Source organism: Passer domesticus, chromosome W, assembly GCF_036417665.1.
Source record: "Passer domesticus isolate bPasDom1 chromosome W, bPasDom1.hap1, whole genome shotgun sequence".
Lineage (NCBI taxonomy): Eukaryota > Metazoa > Chordata > Aves > Passeriformes > Passeridae > Passer > Passer domesticus.
The window spans coordinates 20,444,831-20,457,828 of NC_087511.1; the positions used below are offsets into that span (position 1 = coordinate 20,444,831).

General features: G+C 44.4%; 1 protein-coding gene across 1 annotated transcript in view; it reads left to right on the forward strand.

Moving 5' to 3' along the window:
• LOC135289129 (RNA-binding E3 ubiquitin-protein ligase MEX3C-like) overlaps positions 1-12,998 on the forward strand; it is a 70,684-nt gene that overhangs the window by 53,662 nt on the left and 4,024 nt on the right.

Consider the following 12,998-nt stretch of genomic DNA (forward strand, 5'->3'; position numbering starts at 1 on the left):
CTCCCCCCCTTCGCTCTCGGATCTAGTTTTAAAGGTTCAGAACTCAATATCCAGCATAAACAAAACAGATGATTGGGGATACAAGCATCATAATGTCACCTTAGGACACTGCAGTTTAACTAAAAGCTTGTGATTGCAGGGGTGAGTTGTTGACGGGTCAGGAGGCAAGGAAAAATATCCTTAATATAAAATGCTCTGATTTTTTTATTATGTAGTGAAAGGTTCAAGAGTTAAGGGATGGGAAAGATCACTCACAGATAGCTATCACTGGCAAAACAGACTCAACTTGTGGATATTAATTGAATTTATTGCTAACAAAATCAGAGCAGGATAATGAGAAGTAAAATAAGACCTTAAAAACACCTTACCCCCACCCCTCCCTCCTTCCTGGGTTCTTACCTCCTCCCCCAGCATTGCAGAGAGACATGGAATGGGGGTTACGGTCAGTTCATCATGTCACCAAAAATGTCAGGTGTGGTGGTTTCAGTTGAACCGGGCAGAAACACCAATTAAGTGTAGTGGTTATGGTTAGCCAATCCGAGTTTCCCGGCCAATGCACCAATTAATGTACTGGGTCTAGTGCTGGCCAAATGCCAGTGCACCCACTAGAATTATTTTCTCATTTTCTGCTGCAAGATAAGGATTAGGAGAGCAAAGCAGGCTCAAAACTTTAAATGGTATAAAGAAAACTTTATTAACAGAACTAAAAAAATATAGTAAGAAATCAGAATAAACCTTCAGGTCACTTCTCCTCACCCAGCTCTTCTTTCTTTTCCTACTGACAATGTAAAGAGACAAATTTGGTGTTTTCAGTCAGTTTACCACTTTTAAAATAATCTTTTTTCAGTTCACTTAGGGAGAGGAGTCTCTCCTGCCATGCCATGGAGACTTTTCCACAAGAAACAGTTCTCTCATGGGTTTAATTGTTACGAATAGCAGCCGCCTGGAAATCTGCAATTGTGAAGTCCCTCCCATGGTTTGGTAGTCTTCCCACAACTACCATCATGGGTCATCTGAGCTTGTTGGGGTGCAATTTTAAGGATGAGCTGTTCTAGTACAGAAACAAAAGTTCTTTTATCTCTGGGAACAGAGGTTTCCTTCTCCCATCCCTGGGGCCAGGTTTCTCATCTGTCTCATCTCTCTCTGTTCAAGCTTCTCATTAGATCACAGCTACTTCAACATCTGCTTGCTTCAACACTGGTGCTTCTGCTCACAACTATGGCTAGAAGGCTACATCCCCTCAACATATCCCATGAATTACAGGGGGGGGGGGAAGAGTCTGATGTATCCATTATATCTTCACCATAGCCTTACAAGAGAATTTCAGCCCAAAACTAAGGCATCTCCTCATTCTCCTCCCATCTGGTATTTGACTCCTTCACTGACCTTGGTCTCTCCATGTTGTTTTCTTTGGTCTTCACCCATTCCTTTTTCTCTCACTTGAGAGAGGATTGATGTCTGCCAATTTCATCTGTGCACTAGAAGAGTTCATATCTGGCCCAGGCCTGCAGATGGTCATGTGATCTCTGCTGGGCGGCAGCCGCTCTGGTTTCCTGGCTGTTTTCCAACCCCTGCCACATTTAATTCCAGCTGTGGGTCTGCTTTCTGCATGGCCGGCTCAGCCCGCAGCACGACTGAGATTCTGCTGCTGCCGAGTTGCAACCACAGCCAGCAGGCCAGGCCGCCTCTGCTCGGCTTCAGGTGGAACCAAGCCGGGCCCTGCTTTGGCTGTGAGCTGCCAAGCCATCCTGCTGGTACCGCAGAAAATCATGTGGCTGAGAACAGAGGTGGCGCTGCAGCCCTGCACAGAAAACGCCCCTGAAACTTATCAGGGTTAGCTTAGCAAAACTTACAAGTTTCAGTGATCTAATATTCACACTCTAACAATAAGAGTCTATGAAAAGAAAGTTAGCTATATGCTGGCCATAGTGGAAAACTACACGGCTTAACTCTTGTCTACTGAGCCCTATGTGTGAGGACACAAGGCTTGACTCCATTTTCATCAGAAGGCTGATTTATTATGTTATATATTATATTAAAATACTACATTAAAACTATACTAAAAGAACAGAGAGAGAAAAGATCAGAAGGCTACCAAGACAAGAATAGCATAGGAATCAAAACAAAAATCCTGTGACTGCTCACAGCCTTGGCACAGGTGGCTGTGATTGGTCACTAATTGAAAACAATCCACATGGACCAATGGAAGATGCACCTGTGGCATTCCACAGCAGCAGATAGTCACTGTCTACATCTCTTTCCTGAGGCTCTCAGCTCCCCAGGACAGGAAAAATTCTAGGAAAGGATTTTTCATAGACTATCATGGCTACATCTCACCCTTTAAAATTTATTAAATTAAATAGACAAAGGAAATGTTTGTAATCTCCTCTACTGGGCCCTTGCAGAAGAGAGAACAAACATTTCTTGAGGTTCATCTGTTGCCAATCAAAACCTCAGTCAACTGCTGATGTGGAATGGTCAGGGAAATTCTTCACTTGTAGAACATTCAGGGAAATTCTTCACTTATCAAACATCAAATTCTATCATATCACTAAAACAATCTTAAAAAATAAGAAAATGCAAAAAAATCATGCAAACAAAGTTCATTGTTTCAAGTCCAAACAGCTGAGTTAGAGGACAGAGTCTATGGACTGAAGATGTTCCTCTTTGACATCTCTGAAAGTCCCTTTTGGTCCTGAAACAGGCTTGCAGAATTCTGAAACAAACAACTGCTAAAGAAAACAAGAATTATCAAACAATTCATTGACAGTCATCAAACAATTCAGAGAAAAAATTCTGGAATGCCCTGGCCACAGCCCTTCATTGAACCACTTGGGCTGAGGCTAATTTTTGGCTTTTCAATGCTTTTGAGCTGCTAGCTCTTTCCACTTTTCTTTATTAATTTTTCTTTTCCAAAAGACAAAGAGCAGCAGCAGCAGGGGGTCTCTAGGACCCTTCAGTGGCCCTGGTCCTTGTGGGCGGACCAGAGAACCCAGACCTGGCTCACCGAATGGTGGCCCAGGTCCCTGTGGGGAAAGCAAAGTCCCCAAACCCAGCACGGGATGGGGTGGTGGCCCCGGCCCAGGGAAATGAGCCAAAAGGCCCAGAACCAGCCTGTGAGGCGGGCTCTGTGTGCCCACAACCTGGCAGGACCATGCTGCCAGTGTCTTGAGTGCAGAAATGACCAAACGCTTCCTCCCCCCAGAAGCACTGGTGCACACCGGCAGCTCGGGAAGAGAAGCTTTCTCAGGAATTTTCATCCCAGATCTGAGGGTTTCTTGTCCCCAGAGCAAGTGAGCAATGCTTGCTTTGCACTGTGTCTCTTGCTCCTGCAATGCAAACGCAACTGCTCCTGCTTTCTGCCCCTCGGCACCACCCCCATCCCCACTGGGCTGGGAACCAGAGGCAGATGCCACAGGAGCCAACTCCCCCACGCCGCTGGGGCGCTCGGGGAAAAGCAGGCACTCCAACCTCCAGGGAGAAGCCCCCGACCACACGCGAAATGACCCGCGAACCACACTGATTTTGAACGCAGCCAGCCAAACTGCCCCTGCAGTCAGCTGGCGGGCCATGCCCCCTCCACGGAAGGACAGGCTCTTCGCAGGGTCTGATGCGAAGGTCAGAGCTCCGGAAACCAGTGGGACAACTGGGGTGGGCGGTGCGGGCATCACGGGCGCTGGTGTCGGCTCTTGAGGCGGTCCCGTGGGCTCAGCACCGTTCTCGGCATGCTCTTGCACTGCAATCGGGTCGGCAGGAAGCGGCAGGACAGGTGGGGGCGGCGGGCTCAGCATGGGGTCGGCCCGCTCCGGTGCCGCCTGTACCGTTGTGAATTCAGTTGACGGCGGTGATGCAGAGGGAGAAGGCACGGAGGCAGCTCCTGCAGCTCCCGGGGACAGCAGCACAGCCGCGGGTCGCGGCGCTGGGGAACCATTGTTGTTGATCGCGTTGCCTGGCAACACGGGCGAATCGGCGAGGAGCGCTTCCGGGTGCCGCAGCGCAGGCGCAGTCATCAGAGCCGGCAGAGCCGCTCCAAGAGGCGGCAGGTCTGCGGGCGGAGCCACAGGGTCCGGTGCCTCCCGCGGGGCCGGCCGGGGCGGGGTCGGCTGCTGCGGCGGAGCAGGCGGGGCCGGCCCGAAAAGCGGCGGGTCCGGCTCCCCGTCCCCCCCAAGAGAAAGAGCAGGGGGAGAAGGCAGCTCTGTCTGCTCATGCTCCAAGGGAGCGGAGCAAAACTTTTGCTCAGCTGTGGGCAATGCGGGGCGGCTGCGAACCCGCGGTTCGTCTTCTTTGAGAGGCTCCTCTCGTGCCATACCTGGTGGGAACGGAGCGCGGCCGCGCCAGGCCACGATGTTCCCCGCAGCCTCCCTTTTTTTCAAAAGCCAGAAGAGGCATAGTTGCACTCCATACATTCCTGGGAGTTTAACACCCTGGCCCTTTGTCCACTCAAAAGCAGACTTCATGAACTCCCAAAGATCTAAATCGAGGGAGTATACCACATTTGTAAAAAATCTATGAAATTTTGCCCATCTGAAGAACTGATAATACAGTTCCTTCCAAAAATTCAAATTGTGTCCCCATTTGCGCCAGAGTTTAATAACTTTCTTCTCTGACGCAGTAAACGGAACCTGAGCTTCCGAAGGTACATTTTTCCAACTTTCCTCCCACCTTCTGCGAATGGCAGGATCTTCAGGAAGGGAAAAAATAACAGTACCTTTAGACAGTGTCCTTGTGGATCCAGCTGTGCAGCTCTGCTGCTCTGCGGTCTCTGGACACAATGTCCAGGAAAGTCCAACAGGTTCTCCTGTTTGCCTTGGCTGTGAACTCTGCCCATCTTCAGGGTCTCGTTTCTTCAGCTCCAGGCTGGACTCCGTGGTCACTCCTGGGGTGACCATCAATTTCATATGTCCAGGGGTCACCAATTCTTGTTTCGGCAACCCCTTGTGTGAGGACACGAGGCTTGACTCCATTTTCATCAGAAGGCTGATTTATTATGTTATATATTAAAATACTACATTAAAACTATACTAAAAGAACAGAGAGAGAAAAGATCAGAAGGCTACCAAGACAAGAATAGCATAGGAATCAAAACAAAAATCCTGTGACTGCTCACAGCCTTGGCACAGGTGGCTGTGATTGGTCACTAATTGAAAACAATCCACATGGACCAATGAAAGATGCACCTGTGGCATTCCACAGCAGCAGATAGTCACTGTCTACATCTCTTTCCTGAGGCTCTCAGCTCCCCAGGACAGGAAAAATCCTAGGAAAGGATTTTTCATAGATTATCATGGCTACACTTAACTTCTTATGATTAATTGAAACAATTTAAAAGTTAATTAAAGCCATTAATTAGAAGAAATCATCAGGTAAGTTATATAATTTCCAACAATCACATGTTGTTCCTGCTGCTGCTCAGGGACAAGAGTCCTTCCCCTGTTCCAGCATGGGATCCTTTCCATGGGAGACAGTCCTTCATGATGATGGACTTCATAATGTAAGTCCATCCCACAAGCAACAGTTCTCAATGAACTGTTCCAATGTGGCCCCCTTTTCATGGGGTGCAGTCCTTCAGGCATAACCTGTTCCAATGTTGGTCCCCTACAGGGTCAAAAGTCCTACCAGGAAACCTGCTCTAGTGTGGGGTCCTCCTTCCACAGGTCCCTGCCAGAATCCTGTTCCAGTGTGGGCTTCCTACAGGGTTACAGCCTTTTTTGAGCATCTACCTGCTGCCATGTGGGTCCATCTTGGAGCTGGCTGGCATTGGTTCTGTCTGGTATAGGGGAAGTTTCTTGCAGCTTTTTACAGAAGCCACCCCTGCAGCCCCCTGGCTACCAAAACCTGGTCACGCAAACTCAGTACAATGTAGATCAGCATCTTTTGCAAGTATAGAGAAATTACTATATTCATCTTCCTTAAATCAACTAATTATATTCAACAGCCAGTTAAAAAAATTAAATTGTCAAGAGTTAAAATTTTCTAGTCCATTAATTAAAACAAGGTGTGAGATGAAATTAATTGATCTTAGTTGAAAGGTGATAGTAACTAGTCAGTCTATCAACTGACTAGACAACAGGTAGTATTTAAAATGGCTTTAATAACCCAGTGAAATGTCACAAATGTTCTGGTTTTAATTTTCTTGTGTAGTCAGCCTGCTTAAGGAGGTTTAGCCATTAAACAATTTAGAACAGGTTTTCATTTTCTCTCCTAATGCAGCTTCATCTCTTCTTAATAAATGCGGCATTTATTTTTTTTGTACTGTATAATCACAAACTGTAGAAATACTTTTAGTCATTTCACAACTGAGCGGAAACATTCTGTTTAAACAAAAGAATGCAGCTTGGGAATGAACAGCTCTTCTGAAATATGTCAAGCAGTCATTTTTAATAAAGTAGATTAATTTTTCCTTCTTTGTTAATCAGGTGTGCAGTGTTATGCTTTGCAGACTAGCAGCTGTTGGCCTTGTGGTACTCCTATCCGGTGTTTCAGTCAGGTAACAAAGGATTTTCACATAGTCACAGGGGTTCTTGCTTTTGGATTAAAAATTTGTGGCAACCTAGCAATGAAATAAGGGCTGTGCCAGCTTAACAGACTCTCCCTTTAAAGCTGTGTCCATATACAGCTGTTGCAGGCTCATAGAAAACAAATCCCTGCATGTTCCCGTCAGCACACTTGGCAATGCTATGCCATCCTCTGCTGGTCTGGAGGGACTTCCCAGACCTTGCCCTTGCTTTCTAGGCAAGAAATTAGCTATGGCTCTGCTAGCAGCTCATTGTTCAGGGTTGACATGAGTAATTATTCTGTTGCTGCCTTTTTACTGGGTGTCAGCTTATTATGGTGGTCAGAGTGCTAAAGACTGTATTCAGAATGGAGGCTGTAATACAATATTGTCTTTCATCAGATAACTTCAAAGCTACTGAAAAATATATTCCTGCAAACTATGGCTTTCTCTTTAGTGCTGATGGGCTGTGAGATCTGTGGTTGCTCTGGGGACAAGTTGAAGGATGCCAGACTTGGTCAGGGCTGCTCGTCAGCCCTCCCTCCTGTTTAAGAGAGGAGTTGATGCTAATACAACTTCACCCTGCTTGCTGCTCTTCCAGCCTAGGCTGTACTGGTGGCTTCACACAGGATTTGTGTTTGAAGAGCTGCAGGAAGTTCTCAGTTTTGATCCCCTTAGCTAGTTACTTGTCAGGAGCAGGGAAGGAAAACAAACTGATGTCATTTGATTGTGGTTCACAGGGGCTGCTCACTGAATTTTTATTCACCATGACTTCCAGGCTTCTATTTGGATAAATTTCTTTCAGTTTTTTTTTCCTAAATCCCTCTGTAATTGGGGAGGCAAAATTAAACAGATATGGTGGTAAGAAGGTTTAAGTTCCTGTGTGTGCCTGAACCCCAGTTTTGCAGCACTTGGCAAGAGGAATGTGGGTATAAGGTTTGTGTCCCTGCTGTGACAGGTTGCATTTTGCTACTGTTGATAATTGAAAGGATTAAGGACTTCTGTCCTGTGGTGAGAGAGGGGATACCACACAACAAAGGGAACCTCATCTATAAATTTATCCTTGTCCCATTCCCACTGTGGGACATGGAGGTGATTTCAGCAGAAGAAAGAAACTGGGGAAAGGTTATATTTCTCCATGGCTGTGCAGAACAGGAGTCTGGAATGCTTTTTTGGGGTGGTTCTTGGCTCATGGCAGCAGCTCAGCTGGTGTGGTGTGAAGCAGGTGTGCACAGGGTTCCCACTGTGGTTACTTGGCTCTGCTGGCTTCATTGGGGAGTTTCCTTCATGGATTGAATGGCCTGAGACTGGGTTTGATGTCTCTCATCCTGTTAGTGATGATGAAAGGTGAAAAGGGGAGTGAGGGCTGAGCTGGTTGTTGCTGTGTGATGGGTGAGGACTGCAGGTACTATGGCTGCTGAACTTAACTCTCATTTCAAGGGGAAAAAAATTATTCTGTCTTCTTATAATCTCTTTTTAATTAGGAAGTATTTGATAATTTCAAATTGGCAGTGTATGAGGTAAACTATTCCTTTAGAGCTACCCTTAAGTCTCTTGAGGAATATAATGTTCATTGTGTGGTTAAAATGTACAGTCAAATAATCCTCTTTAAGGGAAAAAATGGGGAGAAGGCTTGAGAAGAATGATACAAATCAGCCAGCACAGAGTGAACACTGCCTACAGAACTTGGCTCAGGCTTGGCTCCTGATATGATCTGTCCTAAGGACGTGATTCGTGAAGGTTCTTTTTCACTGATCTCAGGGTGCAAAAACTGACACGACAAGGGGATTTGCAGTAAAATCAAAACAGATATACTTTTATTGAATAGCCACAGCAAAGATGCGTTAGAGAGAAGGGGAATGAAGAAAAGGGAAAGAATAAGGAAAAGAAGAGAGGAAAGGCAAGGAGGTGTATAGCTACCAGACGTGCGGATGACAAAGTCCCTCGAAGTCCAGTCAATGAAGAGCCTGTCGTCTTCACGTCAGGGGAGATCTCAAGGGTATCAGTCAGCTCTAACCTCTTTTATAGTCCTTTTGAAATGGGGGAAGGGGACACATTTCAAAATAGTCTATTGATAAAGGGTACAAAAAGTCCATCAGTAGTCTATCAGCAGCAGGCGTCGTCAGCAGCAGACGTCGTAGGCAAGAACCATTGTCTTCTCGGTCCAGTGGTTGCTTGCAAAACTTGCTTTGGTCCCCACACACACCTTCCCCCACCCTACGGTAGGGATTTCAGTCTCAGTCCTTTAGGGAAGAAGAGGGGGCTTTTCCATGTAGGGGTCGCATGTCTCAGTCCTTGAGGGGAGAACCCTCTCCCATCTCAGTCCATCTGTCATGGTGGTTGATGTATGGTGAATGGAGGGTCTTTTAGTGGTGACCACTGAGAAGGTCATTCCAGAGAGAAAGTCCAGCCAAGTCAGAAGGGTGGAGAAATTCCAGGACTAGCGTTGCTAGGTGACGCAGGCAAAGGAGAGCACACTGCCCCTTCTTGGGTGCAGTGTTCCATGAGTTGAGCAAACACACCCGTAGACAATAATTTGGCTTGGTGGACCAGTCAGACCTGGATTTTCAGAACAAGGATCTTTTCCTTTCCCCGGTGGTCTTGGCTTTTATGACGATCGAGAGGCAAAAAATGAGGGAAGTTTCGGACAGACACTCACAGCTCCTCGTCAGGTGCCTGGGCAAGCAAGCACTAAATCTTTGCCTAAATGAAAGCAAACCAAAAGGTCCTTGTTTTAACTGTGTCTTAATGTACTTATGACTGAATGTGCTGCTTAGTAATGCTTATACTGTTGAATCAAGGATGGTAACTGGTATTGAATAGACTTCTGTTATCACACCAAACTAAAATCACTTGAAAAGGTTTGATTAAATGAAATTTCTGGTCTAGAAGTCCCCTTTTCAGGCTTTTTTTTTCTATGTACGTCAAAATCTTGCATGCAAAAATCTTTTTGCAAAAGTGTGGGTGATAAATTCTTTCTTCCCCTTTGTCTTTCCCAGTCTCCTGAGCTTAGATACAGAAACTTCTTGATTTATCCTTTGGCTGTGTGATTTCATAGGTGGCAGAACTTGTCATTGTGGCTGCAGAATTGTTGGAGAGGGGATGGGATCAGCTGTGCTTTGCAGCATTGCCTCATTAGTGACTAATGGAAGAGGGTGGGAAATCAGAGAAGCTGAGTAAAAGCAAATAGAAAGGTCATTCGGCTGGAGTGATATTATGGGCTATTGACCTTGTATTTTGACATCAGTGTCTTTTGTGGGGATTTCCAGCACTCCTTGTAGACAAAATCCGGTGAGTATTGACTGACTCATTCAGAAATATTGGGTTTTGTATGTGGTGACTTTCTTCAGTTCTTCCTAACTTTTCAGATACAGATTGAGAGTTGGTCTTGATGGTCTGGGGAGTCAGCTTCCCACTGAAGCCAACTTTCTGATGTTTAAGTCTTATTCTGTTGCTACAGGGTTTTGAGGCAGTGTTTGGCCTCTGCTTTCTAGGTATGTGACTCATACCTTAAAAGCAAAGCTATACCCATCTTGGTCTGTGCTGTTCTGCAGCCTGAGCAAGAAAGGCAAGAAGGCTTTTCTTTGCACTGGAGTGGTTTGGAAACGTGACACTGGCAAAGCAATCTCTGGGAATTTGCGGGGAATGGAGTTGAAGGTGCATAATTCTAACTTAATTCGAATTTCTAAAATATCAGGAAAATCTTGTTTAAAATGTAAGCTATAAGACTTGGTAAGGCTGTTTGGAATCTGGAATTAAGTGGGGTCTGAACTGTGATATATAATATAGAATTATATTGCTATATAGACGTCTATGTCTAAATGCCTCTAGTATTCTTTAAATGTTATCACCATGATATTTTATGAAAAATCCTTTTCCCTCCTGGGAAGCTGACGAGCCTCAGGAGAGAAATGTAAACAATAACTATCTGCTGCTTTGGAATGCAACAGGTGCATCTGTGATTGGCTATTAATTAGAAACAACCAACATGCACCAATCACAGATGCAGCTGGCTAGGACTCTTGAGAGTCACAAGTTTTTTGTTATGCATTCCATTCTCATTCTTGCTAGCCTTCTGAAGGATCCTTTTCTCTCTATTCTTTTAGTATAGTTTTTAGTATAGCATTGTAATATAATATATATCATAATATAATAAACCAGCCTTCTGAAACATGGAGTCGAGATTCTCGTCTCTCCATTAGTCCCGGGAGCACCCCACAAAACATTCACCACAAAATGTTACCTCTGTAATTTTTCAGGAAATAAGAACAGATACTTGGGTGGAATGGAGTAAATGAAAGTTATCTGTGTATATTGGAGAATAATTGATACACAGCAGGAGACTGACTTTGGGTTTGGGTGTTTCAGTAAAAAGAGTGTGAAAACTTCAGTGACACCATTTTACAGATCCTTTGGGTTTAATATTTGAGCTCACTGTATTTTCTGAGTAACTGGGAAGGAATTGATATAGATTAGTAAATGGTTTGCTCTCACAATTAAGGGGTAAACATTATATGTATGTTAAAAGAAGTTTTATAAATGTATAGTTATGTTACTGCAATGCATCCCCCCCAGTATGTGTTACCATGGGATGGTCTTGGTAATCCGAGCATTTGGGAAGGTTGGCTTATTACTATAGCAGCACCTGACCTCCAATCAGAATGTAAGAAAGTGACTTCTACCACTGGACAGCAAGGAAGGAGTTGACTGACAAGGCTCTAGGAGGGGCTAGAGATATAAAAAGGCGAAGCATCTATCTTGAAGATGAGCCAGCTATGTGGTAGGCAGCCATGAGGGAGGTTCCCAGGCCTGTTCTTCCTTATTTAGTCCTTTGGTTGAATTATTGTTAAGGTTGAATAAACCTTTAAAATTTTTAAAGTGAACACTTGTTTCTCAGAATGGGAATGGAGTGGGAAAACAGATTTACTACAGGGAGAAATGCAAACAAAGAGATGGAAAGAGTAAAGGTAAGTTGCCAGTGAGGTGCTGCTCTCTGGTACATGTAGGAAAATGGCATGGCTTCAAAGGATGTGTGCTTTGCCACCTCTGTAAGGCATCTCATGTCTGTTTTCCCTTTTTTTTTTTTTTTTATCTAGAGCACTAATGCCTTCTCAGTGGGCTGTAGTGGGAGGTTGAGGCTTATGGGTTTGTTCTCTCCTGCTGACACTTGCTGATCAACATGTTTGGCTCTCTGGTCTGTATCCCCTCTTGCACAGGTATGTCTGTGCCTCACACCCTCTCTTCTGGGAGCCCTCATGTGCTCCTCCATGTGCTTTCTGGGGGAGGTAGGGCCTCTCAGAGCCCTCACTAGCTACTGAAGATTAATGAACTTTCTTTCCAGCTGTGTCACAAAAACAAAGGGCTTCTGTGTTCAGCCTTTGTCCTTGCTACGTGCAGGGACCCTTCAAGAAGCAGCTCTTCCTCCCCTCTATTCCAACCAGCATCTGCATGATTGCTACTTTCTTTTTATTAGTAGATAGTACTGAATAAAGTGCATCTTTGTGTGGTTTTCTAACTGTACAATTTATTGCTTGTGATACCTTGGGTACAAAGGACTAACAAAACACTATTTTGAGTACCCAAAGGGTTATGAGATGCTTAAAGTAAATAAGGAAAATGTGAATAAATTGCTGCAAGTGAAATGATGCTTAAAACACTTGATCTGAAAATGTTACTTATAACTTTTTCAAGATGAGGTTCACTATAAAATAACATTTACTGTGACATGCTTTTGAATTTGTTTACAGTAGGATAAATTCAATTCAGACTGAATCCAGTAGACTGTCTTGCATGTCATGGACCTGCTTGTGTCTCTTCATTTTGCGATGCCTGCTTTTCTGGTCCTCTCGTGGGTAAAAGGGGCTTCTGTATGTATTTCAAAATGCCTTGAGCATCTTGGGAAAGAGCCTGTTGTTGCTGTGCCATAGCAAACTTTATAATTCAGTCCCCAAAAATCAAAGACAAATATTTCATGAACTTTTTGCTTTTATTTCAGACTGTATTTACTCAGTTAATGAATTAGAGAAATTCCACGTAGGCACATACATTACATAGTAAGCCTTATTTGCATGCAACAAACTGCTTGAACTCCTACTTGACAGTTCAAGGAGTGGCTTCTTCATCCCCCAGGGAAGAGTAAAGTTTTAAATAACACTTACTGATAAAAGGAAGAGTTTTCAGTTAATCAATTTTATCTATACCCTACACAGGTTGCAATACAGACACTTCTCTCACTTGTAAATGCTTAATTTGCTTTTGGGTCATGCTTGTTGGTGGAAGGATAATATATCAGCAAACTTCTGTGTGAACCTTTACTTGTTGTGCAGGATCTTAGAAATAACTGAAGTATACCCAGTCAATGGAAAAAATTTAAACCTACTAGCATGTATGGGATAATCACAAACGTGGCTGACAGAGGAAAAAGTCATTCATGTTTATTCACCATCTAATAGCAACTGAGGAGTTGCTGGGCTAAACCAGCCCAAGAAACATTGCTAAAATAGTT